General features: G+C 36.9%; 1 long non-coding RNA gene across 1 annotated transcript; it reads right to left on the bottom strand.

Annotated features, from left to right (window-relative positions):
• Positions 1-3,784: 3,784 nt before the first annotated feature.
• On the bottom strand, positions 3,785-6,967 carry LOC136238020 (uncharacterized). Its single transcript, XR_010692716.1, has 3 exons — positions 6,854-6,967; positions 4,578-4,649; positions 3,785-4,067 (listed from the first exon to the last, which is right to left on the bottom strand). It is a non-coding gene; the product is annotated as an uncharacterized lncRNA (long non-coding RNA).
• Positions 6,968-15,754: the final 8,787 nt, after the last annotated feature.

Raw genomic sequence — 15,754 nt, 5'->3', positions numbered from 1 at the left:
AAAAAATTAGAAATCCAATGCTGTACTGAAAATAACACTTAGTTTATACTAGTTAGTAACTGCAAATCTACTACAGGGAATGAAAACTTTAGAAGTATATTTGTTTCATCTAGGGTAGGGCCATTGAGAGAATGGGTTTCCTCCAAAACTGATTTGGCTTCTTTTCTTGCTCAAGGATATACATCAACATGGTTTCAGTGTATGCTATTATATGGATTGTATATACTATATGCAAGGCATTTTGGGGTTTAACAGAGAAAATGTTTTTATGTTTTATTATATTATAGCGCTATAACAGGAAGACATTAACCTAGTACTGGTTGCTATGCCTTACACTGTTATACTGACATAAAAAGGGTGAGTGTAAACTTGAAGGAGGAAATATTGGTCACTATAGTGCTTGAAACCTTACTGGGTAAGCCAAATGACTGGCCAGTTATTCTTATCAGTTTTTTTTACATAACCAAATAACTATCCGATATCTAAGATATTCGCTTGGGTACTTTTCTTGTACTTTAAATTTTATATCACACTTGTAGTAGGATTCTGTTGTAGTATAATCATTCGGTGCCTGCTTCTTTTGGCTGGGACAATCTGACAAACTGTTAAGGGCATGTATCTCTCATGCTAGGTGCAGTATAAAAATTGTAGAAAATGTTAGTTAACTGGACAACCGACAGCTATGAACTGCTCAGTAACTGGTTATGATATTCTGTCCAGTTTCACAGCTCTATGGGTCACCATTCAAAACCATTGCCACTGTCTGTTCCTTGTCAAATATATTCTGTAACAACTTTAACAAACAGGCTGTAGGACCAGGAGTCCTACAAACCTTCAGCACTTGTGCTGTAAAGTCTTAATAAATAAATAAATATGTTGTGACCATGTAGCTACAGGAATAGCTAGCTAAGTCTGGTTGGGTAAATTATAGTTGGAGAGATTTTGACATACAATTTAAATGAGTACAGTAACTGTAGTAGTTGCCAAGTCCATTACATCAGTAGTGTGAAAATAACACGCTGCTTTGCGTGTCTCTGTAATGGAATGCATTTGCGTTTTGTGTGCATGTGTGTATAGTGTTAAGAACTAAGTTGTCTCCATATGTTTATTTGTTAAGGGTTTACAGCACAAGTGCTGAAGGTCTGTAGGACACCTGGTCCTACAGCCTGTTTAAAGTTGTTACATCAAGTGTGTTTGAGAAGGTGAAGGCTTCTCAAGGTCAGTCTTTCACTTGTTGAAGGTTAGTCAGCAGAGTCAAATGATCGAGTGTGAACTCTAACCTTGGATGCATATAGGTCAAAGTATGTAGGAACCATATATGCTTGCACAGACACATACACACACAATTAGCAAACATATAACCAAGTGGATTAACATGCATCATAATGTTAGCAGGTTGTTGAATGCTAAGTTTCTTGGTTGTTGTGTCCCTCAAGAGCTTTTATTATACTTCAAATTATGGTACTCTAAAGGTGTTTGGTTATAAGTATGTACTAACTTTGTATCTCCACCTATAGGAAGCTATATGTACAAACTCATATCTATAGGCTCACCCCCAGTTTTTCCTCAAGCAGATACAGGAATTAGTAGACAGTGAAGCGTGTTGACAGGTACATTCATCATCATGTATAGAGTACAACAGGGAATAGAGTACAGAGTGCTGACATGTAAAGCCACTACATACTTTTCCTGTATCATCACATACGTATAACTATAGCATCTTGATGTGTCACTACAATACTAACCTTGCATGTACAGTATTGGTAGACTTATAGGCCATATAAGCAGATCAAATCACTACAACTCCATACTGCACATTTCGTATATAGGCAAAACCCCAAGAGTGTCACTGCCAATACTCATGAATGCTGGCCACACTTCACATGCTCCAAGGTTGGGTGTCCACCAAGTTTGGCCCAAAGAATGCAGACTTGCAAGACACAGACACAAGCACACATAAACTTTACTAAAATATATCAGGTATGATCATGAAATATGATGCAACACCACCTCAATGACATCATGTTATGTTTGCTCAAGAAATGTATGTACAATTTTAACTTTTCATACATGCTTAATATAATGTGCATGCTGTAGGACCAGGTACGGTGTCCTACAGACCTTCAGCACTTGTGCTGTAAAGCCTTAATAAATAAAATTTTGTGATTAGCTATATGCTAGCGAGTGATACTCTTTTAAACTTTTCTACTTATTTTAATCGTTTATATATACCATATCCACTGAGTCCAAATAGAGATCTGTGTATGACAATTCCAAGTGTTAGGCTTTAGCGGGTTTGATGTGGTCTATCATGGTTCCATTGACTTGTTAAACTTGTTCTTTTGTTTTTTTTCAGTGATCTGTCATCTCTATTCTTGTACTTGATTTTCAAAATTTAAGATATTTACTAACAGGTCATTGAATACTGATAAATAATTTTTTTGGTTGCTGTGTCTTGGACTCTTATTGTGGTTAAAACACCTCTAAAATTTATTTCACAGTACTGATTTACATCACAGGAACTTAGTTATACATACTGAGGAAAGCTAAACTATAGCTAGCTATACATTTATGTATGAACTCATAAGGCTGACTTTATAAGGTATAGCTATGACCCAATAGTTTTGGGTGACAAGTAAGTTACATCACAATTCTCTTTAATAGGAAATCAGTGTACAAGCTCTAGGAAATGTTGATATGTTTGTATGAATGTATAAGGATGTCAGTCAAGGCATATAACAAATATGCATAATTGTATTTGTGCAGCAGGAAAGCCTGGAGCTATGGGTGCAAAGCAGTTAGCAAATTGAAGAGTTTTTAAAATATAATAATCAAGACTCACGGTAGTGAGTCGCGCGGCCAGTAAAGCAGAAACGCGCGCCTCAGACAATAAATGACGCGACCACTACGTGAGGATTTTACAGGAACGAACGTTGTCAAATTCGGCCGTCCTGTAACTCACCCGCCACTTACGCTATCCCTCTGAAACTCTAGAGATGAACTCATCGTGTCACTAGTAACTACCACACAAGCAGTGAAGCAAATCCATTCCGATTGTTTCGTGATCGAGATTGCCGACATCAAAGGGAAAGTTTAATTTTTTTAAATTTTTTTTAAAAAAATCGCATGCGGTTAGACGCAACCGCAGGTGTATGCCTTGCTTTCCTTTGTGCATTCCAAACATTGATTGCCCTGCTATCACTTCAGTATTCACTCAATCGCCTCAAGATTCACATCATCGATTTCACCATACATGATTATCCTACAGTCGTAATTTCAGCACCAAACGAAGTTTCAGTCGTCCTCAGTCGACCTAGAGGCCAAATACAAAACCCAGATTGTTGTTTTCCGCAATACTCGCTTGGCATGTAGGGCAATGTGTATTTAAAAGTTTCGTTTAGATTGAAACATATGTTTTCGAGAATGGCTAGTTTGAAATTTGAATTTAGTCGCCCCCACGTCATTTGCTCTCTAAGAATTTTACTCGGAATTTAAAGAATGACGCAGAGCACAACTGCGGTCACTGGGTATTGATGAACTGGCGCTCTATGTAGTTAATCAGTGCATAAAGCCACAAAGAAGTGTGCTGCCATAGATTATAGTCCACAGATATAATCTATGGTGCTGCATACCATCGTTCGTTTTTAACAAATTTAGTCGCCCCCACCGTGACGTAATTTGTCCCTCTAAGGGCGCGGCAATACAACTGCGGTTACCAGATTTTGACACAAGCTGCGAGTAATTAGCACATGTAGCTAGCCAATTGTCACCATGCAGCATTACATTTTATAGCACCCCCACACAAAAATTATACATGTAATTACAACATACAGAGGACACATGAATGCCAAAAACTTTTCACAACAATAATGTAAGAATTGTACAATAATGACTGTAATATAACAGCTATGAAATGTTTTCCAGTGGCCCGCCATGGTAGCAAGTCTCACATGACGGCATGTATATTCATCCAATCCAAGCACAATGGGAGTAACACGTAAGTATGATGACAAGTTGGTATGACTCCATTTGTAGAATCCAGATGAGTGGGTGTGGCTCCAGTATGTCTAAACAGTTAACAAACATTCCTGTTATAAATACGTGCTAGAGTTGCAATATAATAGCATAGTATTTAAATGCAACAATACATAGTCTCCATTGCATCACTATCAAACAACACTAAGTGGAGGATATTGTTGCATCTCTAGTATGTACACTCTATCAGTACAACCTGTCTTAATGGCCACCAGTATAGAAAGACAACCTCTCTTGAAAAGCCAATTCCAATTGAGAATTTATACACTGTTACCTGCTTATTGAGTAAAGGTGGCAATAAACAAGTTCCACCATAATTTATACACATGATGTGATCCTGTATATTCTGTCAGTGGATGAGATCCACTTGGCCAGGACAAAATGTGTCCCAAATGTCCTGGATGATCCATACTCAACCCACTTATGACCCAGTGGCACAATGGAACTGAGTATAGAGAATACATTTATATTTATTTCTAAGATGTGTGGATGTGTGGACATATTACAACACATTACATGTACATACAAGACATGCTACGTACTGTTTTAGCATTTCAAGTCACCACATTATGTACAGACCAGTCAACAATGCTTCATAGTGCCCATCAGTAAACCTGAAGAAAAGTTACGAAAAATAAAAATTCACATAAGTACAATGAAACCTCATTAATATGGCCAGCTGTGGAACCAAAAATTTGGCCTGAATAACAAGGTGGCCTTATGAATGAGGTCATAAAGTACTGCTTAGCTATATTTGGGATCTACTAGAGGTAGCCAATATAATGAGGTGGTCTTATTAAAGAGGTGGCCGCTAAGTGAGGTTTCACTGTACATATAGTTCACAATATTAATGGTTAACAATATACACTGAAACCTGCAGGTCACTTGTGGAAGATTGCTCTCTACACAAAATGACACATTCAGAGATGGATGATACAGTAACACATTGTGACTTCAATGCTCGTGATGTGTCACTGCTAGGCAGCAACCATATACACGGCACTGCCAATGCACAACATCGCACTTGCTTGTACACACAATTTTGCTCAAGATTTTACAAATTGATAATTAAGGGGTGTGGAAACTAGCTGCTCGCTCGAAAGACTGTGTGGCAGCTGTTTCCCTTCTGTACAAGTGGCCACCAAGACAGGTCCACTGTGGATGAAAGCCAGGCATTAGATATTTGGTATTTCATGTGTTGAAGGCATTCCAGGGCTTCCGGTAGTCTCAAATCTCACCACAGTTTAACTCAGGCAGTGTTGTGGTCACCACTAAACCACTGGAATGCTGTGTTATGTGAAAAATATATCCTATGGATAATGACTTCATCACTTTCTTCATCAGGAGCTTATAAGGACCAATAGTGAAACTTTTTACACTTTGGGCTGACAGCCAACTGCCTAAGTCTGAAGCAGTGCCTTTGGTGCTCTAATAGATTGGCTGCCCCCTTGCTGCCAGCACTCACTGTCTCATACGTTATCACACACTAAATCCATCTCTATAGCCAGTTAGAACAGTATGGTTCTTACCTTTTTTAAGGCGCAAAATGCAGCCACCTCTTTAAAAAGCTAGGTCAAAATTTTTTTGTCCCTACGGCCTGAATAATGACCAGCTTTCACTGTACTATTAGTAGGCATTCCAGTATCCAAGATTTTTTAATAAAAAAAATTCTCCATATATTCCCCAATAGAACCCTGGCACAAAATAACATCTCATGTTTAACTTGGGATTGCTCCGTTGTCCGAGCTCCAATCAGGATGAAAATCGCAGTGGGGTTTGTCCACACGCTGATCATCGTGAAAATCTTAGTTTTATCATGCGCGTTACATATAAGTAAGTTTAGTGTTGTTTTGTAATCTTTTCAAACCATGCAATGTATGTAGAATACTTTAAAACTCTTAAAAACGGAAGGTAGTCACTGGTGCTTACTTTAAAGTGCGTAGTTACTTCGCTCGGGTTAGCGATTTTCAGCTCCAGAGCAATTTTCTGATGGCTGTGTCATCAGCTCAAAAGTATAAACCACTTCAAAGTCAGCATAACTATGCCATAATTGAAACCACAACTATAAAACTTAACTCTAGCAAAATTTACCACTAAGAGTCTTCTTTTGCTGGCGTTTTATCACAGTTTGGTAGTACGCCATTACCGGTCTCGTGCCTTTCAGGAGCTCTGGCTAATCCTGGGATAGCTGGATGTGGCTGTACGCTGCTGTGGTGCTGGGTAAAGACCTATACTGTAAGTTTCCCCTAGTTTTAACCACCTTTAGGCAGTGAATAGGTCGTAATTTGGCCAAATCCATTTTTACGCATTTCTCTTTCCTTCGAAACTGCCCTGTTGGGAGGCAGTACGTATCTTTTAATGCCTAATAACTCACCTGCACATTTTATTCTATCACTGGCATCTATTTTACTCACGAATAATAAGTCTTGGCATGGATTTAGCGAGGAATTCAACTTGCAACATCAAGCAATCTGGTACAAAAACATGGCGATTTGGGTGTGGTCCATTGCGTAATTTTTGGTTACCATGGTTTTGAAACTGCTCTATTGAGCATATAAAAAGCCCATTTTTCCAAAATTAAAAATCGGGCTGGAATGCCTACTATTAGTGATTAGTGATCATGGAGGATTATTTATTAAGATACTAAGATATACAAACGCTACAACCTCTAAATATAGCAGTAAATTTTTTACCCTGGTCCAATGTCTAATAATCGTGAGAGACTCTACTGTGACAAATACATGTTTATCATGATATGTGCTAATCGCCTTTTTACAATTAAGTTTTACAACACAAATACATGTATAATTAAACTCACCAATTGTGACTAAATCCCTTCAACACGAAAAGACAAGTAATGAGACAACCTTGGAGACGGGGGGGTCCGCCACTTTCTCGAAGGGAGTACGAGATTTCGAAATCACAGTGATTTCTCTGAAATCAATGATTTCATTAGTGATTTCATGATTTCAATTGTGATTTCATGATTTCAATTTTGATTTCGTGATTTCCGTGATTTCACCATTGTTGACTCTCATGGAGCTAGAACAGGTCCAGAAGCTTCGTCATCAGTAAACTGGATGGTAAAAGTTATATCTTCACTAGAGTCTAGTTCGTAAGCAAAGATGCTGGGGCCAAAGCCGTCTGGCTGAGATGATTCCAGGCACCAGTAGCGGTGATGGTTTGTGGTTGTGGTCGTACGGTAGTGCTGATGATTAACAGGCAAGCTAACAGTGTAAAGAGGCTGTCTAAAAATGAATAGAAGCCGTCCCAGAACTTCGTGCATAAGTTATATTCTAACAAGGGTAAAAAAATAATAGGCGTGGATCAAGGAATGCCGCACTGCATGGCCTAGTTATAGCTAGCCGCCGGCATTTTTACGAGGCAATCCACGACTTATCTGCAGCCTATCAATACCATTATCCTCTTAGCCACACAATGTTCAACTAGACACCACTACCCTTACCATCCAGGTACTTAGCTACATGAACCGGCATTCCTTCTTTCCAAGAGCTGTCATCGACTGGAATAATTTGCCAACTTCAGTGATTGAGTCAGAAAGCATGCATTATCAAAAAGCTACTACATACTTGTGCTGTAAAGTAAAAATGGTATAGGCAATGTTAGGCATTGTCGAGTATCGTCTTTACCGGTAGATATAATAAAGCAGTACTGTTGTTATCTTGTGTATTTTTTCCTTGGAGCATTACTCACGTCCCCTTGGCACATCGGCATGCCCAGCAATAATAATAATAAAAGTAGCTGATGGTGATACATGTGATTAATTAAGTATATTGGAATTGGTTACTATTACATGGTTGCGTGTCATCAGTGGGTCCACATGATTTCAGTTACACTTTTATCACTGAGTTATGATGAATTTAAAACAGTATCTTTGGTAGGAGATAGACTTGGACTCAATCAGTAATGATTAGGTAATGAAAAAGGTGTAAAATTATTTACAAAAATAGATAACAAACAAGTACACAGAAAAGTTAAGCACAAAAGAATACAAAGACTAGTAAATTACAAACTACCACACTAATTACAATAAACTAAACTACAAGCTACACCTACTTAACTACATTATAAAACCTAAACAAAATCTATAATGTCCTCCGAGCAAAGAGCATAGTGTCTGAGGACCATTTTGGCATTGTATTTCCATAAAGTCACTGATTAGGTAATTGTTCTCCGTAAAATTTGTGTGCTATACACTGTTAACTCCAATACATCCTGCATTATCAGTTCTTCAGATAATATAATGCAAACCAGTATGATGCATTGCCATGCAGCAATGAACATACCTGCAAAATTTAACAGAACTTATAAACTTTATCTGATCAATATGTGATGTATTTAATCTGCATGAAGCTGACTTAGCTATATGCAGAAAGATAGCTACTTGTATGTATTACCTACCAGTTTTATAATACACAATAGATTAAATCACACCTGAAAGTTGACATAAACAATATCTCTGCTAACATCAGTAACGTGCACATCCCTTCCTTCACAATGGTATTGAAAACTGGAATGGCTCTCTGTTAACAACCCTGATCTCATTTCATATTGACTAACAACCACAGTGGCAGGAAACACCTAAGTACACAGTCAACTGATCTGGATACATCCATGGTCTTCATTGTGTATGCCAGGATTGTTTTATATGAAATGTTTGCTTGCGAGTTATGTAAAGATGTTTAGTGGGTCAGCTGAACAAGCAGAATCATAATATGTGAGCTAATCTTTGAAAAGTTACACCTAGTAGCTAGTTACTAACCAGTACTGACATGCATGTTTTCTAGACAAGCTGCATAATTATTTGTCCTGAAGCTAATGCTGGGAACTACTTTCTTTGCAAAAGTGTGCTTATAGTTTGCAGCCCTTCTACATGGTTTACCCGTTTCATCATTAACCCATGCTGTACCGTCACTTGTGGCTGCGAGTAGAGCCTAAATTGCTAGTTAAAACTGAATAAGATTCCGAGATGGATTCTCAGATCACTCGTGTGGCTCCAGCTTAGATTTTAGAGATGTTTACGCGCCTCTAAAATCTATGGCTCCAGTGATGGAAGCTTTTGACCATTAGTGGACTCAGCTTGGGCTGTAAAATTCTAGAGATTGGCAGCCGAACCAGTGCCAGATCAAGTGATTCGGGCCTTAAATCACTTCTGTTATGTTCCAATTAATAATATCGCGTAATTCAATGCGTCCGTAATTTACGGAAATATACGGAGTTTTACTACTTTCGTTTTCAAAAGTGTGATTTCTGATTTCTTTTGAGTGTGTGATTTCATGATTTCAAATGTGATTTCTGACGAAGCGTACGAGATTTCAAGAGTGTCGGACCCCTCGCTTGGAGACAACAGCCACACAAGCCTATTCTGGTGCGCTTATTTAGTAGTAATATAAATTTTAAAGGCGTTTATTTACAACAGGACATAATTACGCGCCCCTCTATTCACTGTCTCTGTACATACTTGCCTTTTCTTTACTATTCTCATTTCATTTCACAAGATCTCTTGGCAGGGGCGTAGCTTCTTCACTTGAATTAGTCAGTGCTTGAAGTAGATCGAGATACTCTAATAGAACAGTCACATTTCTACAAGTGCCATATTTTTATATTGTAAAGTCTGTAAGTAGCTAGTAATTTAAACTATACAATCCAATGCTAAGCAGAAGTTGTAACTATGCTAAATATTGATTGCAGTGTTACAGCTATTTTGTGACTGCTCTAATAGAGTATTTTGATCGTTTTAATGCAGTACAAGATGAAAGGCAAAGTGTTATTAAGGGTTTACTAGTTAAAATGGGTGTTAGTTGACTGCAGTTGCATGCCACTAACAGGGCCACCCAGAGAAATTAGGGGGCCCATGGAAAAGAGTTAAAGAGGGGCCCAGGGGCAAGGAAGGGTCTAGATCCTGACTGCTCTATTAGAGTATATCGATCTTTCTTTAAACAGGCAATCAAGGGGCCCCTTTTGGGCTGGGGCAGGGGGAAAATACCCCCCCCCCCCATGTGGGCGGCCCTGGCCACTAAAATTACATTTATATTTTAATATTCTGTCACTGTAATCTGGGGTTTCTGTCAAAACCATGGAAACTCACCTACTGTTATCAACAGTGCATTGCTTATTCTAACAAAAAGTATTGAAATCCCATCCAAAAACAGCTTATAGCTGTAAAAAAGTGCGCGTCCAAGTAAAGCAGAGTTAACTGCGACAAAAAGTAATGATATCATAATGCGGCCATGTACGAGGTGTGCAAGTTGTAAAATTCATCTTAGCTAATCAGATAATACAATGTTATTGTTAAAGTGTTAATGAGAACTATGTGCTGCTAGTTTATAAGTGTGTGAGCATCTTCATAAATGCCACACAAATTTAATTCTCAATAAAGCAATGTGTATAGATTCTCTGATAGCAATAAATAGTTTGAGTTTGGCCGCCTTTCCTGTATACGGCAATGCTACAAACAAAGGAAAGGTGGCCAAACTCAAACTATTTATTGCTATCAGAGAATCTATACACATTGCTTTATTGAGGATTAAATTTGTGTGGCATTTATGAAGATGCTCACACACTTATAAACTAGCAGCACATAGTTCTCATTAACACTTTAACAATAACATTGTATTATCTGATTAGCTAATATGAATTTTACAACTTGCACACCTCGTACATGGCCGCATTATGATATCATTACTTTTTGTCGCAGTTAACTCTGCTTTACTTGGACGCGCACTTTTTTACAGCTATAAGTTGTTTTTGGGTGGGATATAATTTACTAGTAGGCATGGTCATGCTGTGGCTGTGGCTTCTGCATTGATATACATGTACACCCCCAGTTTTTCCTAAGATATTGTGATACGGTATTGTTTTATACAGAGCGAAGTGTGTTGGCAGATGTGCATCAACATACAAAGTACCAGCCAACTCTACACACTTTTCTGTATTATCACATACGTATATACATACGTATCTTAATATGCATGTTCACTGCAGTAATATAGTATACCTTCATGTACAGTAGATAGTGATATGATAGCTGTTCAAGAAATTAGTGTTGTTTTAGTAATGCATTTGACTTTTAGTTTTAGTTATAGCTGTAAATAGAAAAACATTTTAGTTAAAGTTTTAGTTTTAGTTACCATCATTAATATATTTTAGTCATAGTTTTAGTTTTAGATGCTGGGCTTGTATAGTTTTAGTTAAAGTTTTAGTTATCATCTTCAGTTATAGTTTTAGTTTTAGATGCTAGATTTTTATAGTTTTAGTTAAAGTTTTAGTTTTAGTTAGGTGTAGGCGAACCTCTCTTGTTTCCCTACTTTTTTCTATGATCCCTAACCGACTTTAAAATTCTTACTTTTTCCTTAAACTTGTTTGTTTACTTTTTTGTAACATTATTATGACTGATGGACCTGTGTATACTGCTTCAAAAGAAAGGATGGCACCACAGGTAAAACGGTTTTCATCTGAACGCACCCCAACTATCAATAATGTGAAGTGGCCATTGTGCTGCTTTGTTCAGCCCATTACACAGCACTACAAATGAAGGACAGTAAGAGAAGTGCCTCTGCAATCAATCCACTCACCATGAAAAATACAGACAATTTGCTCGCCCCTATACTGACTCGAAAGTGAAGTGGCTGTATTAAGCTTCGCTTTCTCTTATTTTCAGCTTGTTACATAGAGTTACAAACAAAGAACAGTAGCTATTAGAAGCACCTCTGCAATCAATCTATAGTCATCACATAAAGTACAGACAATTCCTGTTTACGGGAAGCCATGCATGCATCACGCTACTGTGAATTGACACCTTGGGACTGTCAGCAAAAAGAAATGGTACACAAATGAGAACAAAGGTAAGTTCATGATGTGTGCATTGTATGTACTGCGGTATGCCAAAGGCACATCTTGGGACGAAGCAACATCGAAAAGTGAAGCAGCTTAGTTCATAGGCTTAGCCGTTATTGAATTACGCTTGCCTGATAGCATCAGGTATATTAAATTCCAAAAATTTTGTAACAATCTATTGGAAGCATTTAGGGTTGTATTGAAGGCACTTTTGAACTTGGTTATACCTAACCAATACTGCCAAGGTGCCAGGATGGTATTATGAAGCTGGTTTGGGGTGATATTTTTTGGTAATAAAACCCAAACCTCCATGATCCCTAATATACACTACTGCTGTACTGTATGATTTAAATTCACAAGTTAGCTGCATTCTGCTTGAAAACATTGCAATAGTAACTTTTTAGCATTCAAGCTGATGATTATTAATATCTTCATAGCAAAGCACTATTAGTTGCTTTAAAAACTTTTATATATAATGGTAGTGCGTGTATAGTGAATAATTAGCTATGTGTTCATGTGTTACTACAACATAGCAAAGTATTTTTAGTTTTAGTTCTAAACAAGCAACAAGTTTTATAATTGTAGGTGGTAAGTACTTTTAATTTTAGTTCTAGTTAATTGTATAGTGGTAAGTACTTTTAGTTTTAGTTTCAGTTATTTGTAAACATTAAGTAATAGTTTTAGTTTTAGTATAAGTTTCCATGTAAAAATTAAGGCACTTTTAGTTTTAGTCTTTTGAAAAATCATAAAAGCTTCAGTTTTAGTTTTAGATAACTAAAAGTATAAGCCTCAACTGGTTAGTTTTAGTCACTAAAACAACACTACAAGAAATGTGAATAATAATTTTAATATTGTTATTATGTAACATTAAATAACATTCTTGCATGATGAATACTTAGGATCTTTATAAGTGTGTGTGCGTGTGCGTGTGTGTGTGTGTGTGCGTGCAGTAATGGTGGGTATACACCTGTATGTTGTTAACTGTGCAGGCAAATGCCAGTTGTCCATATCTCACACATATCCATACGGGTTGGACTTCAGCCTAGACATGGCACAGCCTCCTGTGGGTTGCTAGTAGGATTTTCTCTAACCAACTCACAGCACCTAAGTAGTGCACAAGTGTCCCAGTGCTGGTTCACTGGGTAGGCATAGGCTTTGCTTTTACTTTTGTGGTTACTCTCAAGTGATGTGACTACGATAGCCAGTGCTCAGTTTGGTGGTCAAACTTTATCTTCCTTAAACTTGTTGTCTCTTGTTACTGTTAGCACACAGTAATTTGGTTTAGTATTGTATCTGTTTACAAAACAATCAATATTACAATATAGTGTTTGATGGTATCAGTCCATGATATGTCATGAATTTCTTAAGAGTACATAGATGCAAGCTTTATGCTGACCACATGTCTAGCTACATTCATACAAGTGCAGAAAGCCATGAACTATATTGGAATGCATAATCAACATTGAACCAATACAAGGAGCAGCTTCAAACTGGGAAAGGAAATTAAAAACTGTGGAATAAGGTTCCATTATTACATGTTTCATAATCTATAGTAGCATGCCTTAAGGTATGAGTGAGGTGCCAGATGGTTTGTTAGGGGTCTATATGTTTTCCACCTCCTCCCCCCCCCCCCCCCCCACACACACACACACACACACACACACAAAACTGCCTGACAAAGATAAGGATTCCTGTCACTGTAGAAGCCTACATGATGCTTTAGTCATATCAATGTAGTGCTGAGTCAAACCTTCACTGTGGAACAATTTGTGATATATAAATAAAGCTGCTTTAATGTGTTGTATAGAAAAGATCACAAAGGTTTGTTTTTCCAATGCTGGACCAGATTTAAGAAACCAGCTTCGCAATTCCTTCATGGTATCCTCCTCACTACGACCATGATACATTTGACATTAAGTAAGTGATTAATTGTTAGGTTAATTGTGCTATAAGTGATTGAGCATAGGCGGATCTAGAGGGGGGGCTGAGGGGTAAGAAGTTATAGGATAAAACAATGTTTATTCCACTAAGAGAAGAAGAATGGAACTCTAGTACACAAGTTATAAATTGTAATATAATCCACTCAGTAAAACTGATTTTCAGTGGAACCCTGCACTTACATACAAATATACACAAAATATTGTACTTATATTACAAAATCACACAAAACTAAACTACATACAACACAAAGGCAATTACAACACAACCAAAAACAACAAAACATCAAGAATTCAAGTAAAATTTTTAAAATGATGGCAATGTGGTTATATTCATTTACATAACTTTGTTTGGTATAGCTGGATAAATGAAGGGCATACACTTTCTAAGATGGTACTTGGATATCTTGAGAAAAATTTTATTTTTAAAATTAGACCTCCTAGGTTTGAATTTGGGAGCATTTTGATAGCTATTTAGCTAACAAAATGCATGCTTTGCATATAAAAACCTGTTTGATGGTAAACTGTACTAAACAAAATGAGATAGTATTGTTACAGTTTAATAATGACATTTGATTGTGACTGTTCTATTAGAGTAGTGATTGCTCTATTAGAGTATCTCAATGTTTAGCAAAAAATTCAACCTTATTAGTCTTTCTTCACAGTATACTGTTCATAACATTTATAATTGTTGTCTTTCTGTACTTTTGAATACAGTGTGAATGTAAGATTCCTGTTTGTGTCCTGTAAGTCCAAGGGGGGAAAATCGATCTGCCTATGTGATTGAGGTTGCTCTATGTATTGTGTTTATGCATGGTGTGGGCATTTACCATATATATGACTATAGACAGGTTATCTGATTGGATTAAATGATAGTATATGATAAATGTTAATGATAATAAATGATATTATAGACAGGTTATCCACTACATTATAGAACACTTATTTTACAGTAATAATTAATATGCTGGAAAGATTACAGAGTTGTGCAACTTTTACACATGCATGTTCCACCAGTGTTAAAACTTTGTCATTTATAGCTATAGATTCTGTTAGTATTCATTCTTAGTCACTCTGGATATCAGCACCTTTTGTTGCCAGTTATATTTCATGGATGTGCACTTTTCATACAAACTGATTATTCAAACAGTAATTACTGACAACTAGGAAGTGATACTAACTTATAATATAGCATCAAGAGTCCCTCTCTTAATATGGACTCTTGATAGCATGCATACATAGAGAGAAGTAAGTTGATACATATGTGCATGGTAGCTTCCCTGGTTACGACTGAAAAACAATTCTGTAAAAGCTGAGGTCAGAATCTTTGTATTAGGTCTTTGTTGAATGTACATTATGTCATGTATGTATAGTAGAAATGTCAAGAAAATACGAGCCACATTTTCAGCATACAGCAGATATGGTGGATACATGCATTAGTACTATAAACTACCTGACTCATTTTGTTAATGTCAAGAACATCTATGCATGTAGCTGTTTGTAATTTTAAAAAGTATTGTATTCAGTACAAGCTACTATATATATATATATATATGTAAACTATATTTACGTCAGGCAAAAAAAAAAAAATGCCAGGCAAATTAGTTGACAGTGTGACTAGTTGTGCCAGTGCTTATAATTTGTAAATCGATAAGTGCCTGCAGGTTTGCAATTAGTCTGGCCACACTATAGACTATAGTGTTGCTCTTGGTTGGGATCAATGCATGGTTGAGGAATTTCAATTAAAAATAAACAAGATTTTTTTCTTTAGTTATAAGGAAGTGCTGACTGAAAGATATACATCTAACAATAATTATTATGATAATAATGATTGATTAGCTGTGAAATTATTTTGGTAGCACGTGTGCTTATTTTATTGTAATGCTGTACAGCTGCAATCCTAATCTGGCTTGTCATTATGACAT

Source organism: Dysidea avara, chromosome 11 (assembly GCF_963678975.1).
Source record: "Dysidea avara chromosome 11, odDysAvar1.4, whole genome shotgun sequence".
Taxonomy (NCBI): Eukaryota; Metazoa; Porifera; class Demospongiae; order Dictyoceratida; family Dysideidae; genus Dysidea; species Dysidea avara.
Note: the sequence above shows the minus strand (reverse complement) of the source record. Positions and strands in the feature narration are given on the sequence as shown.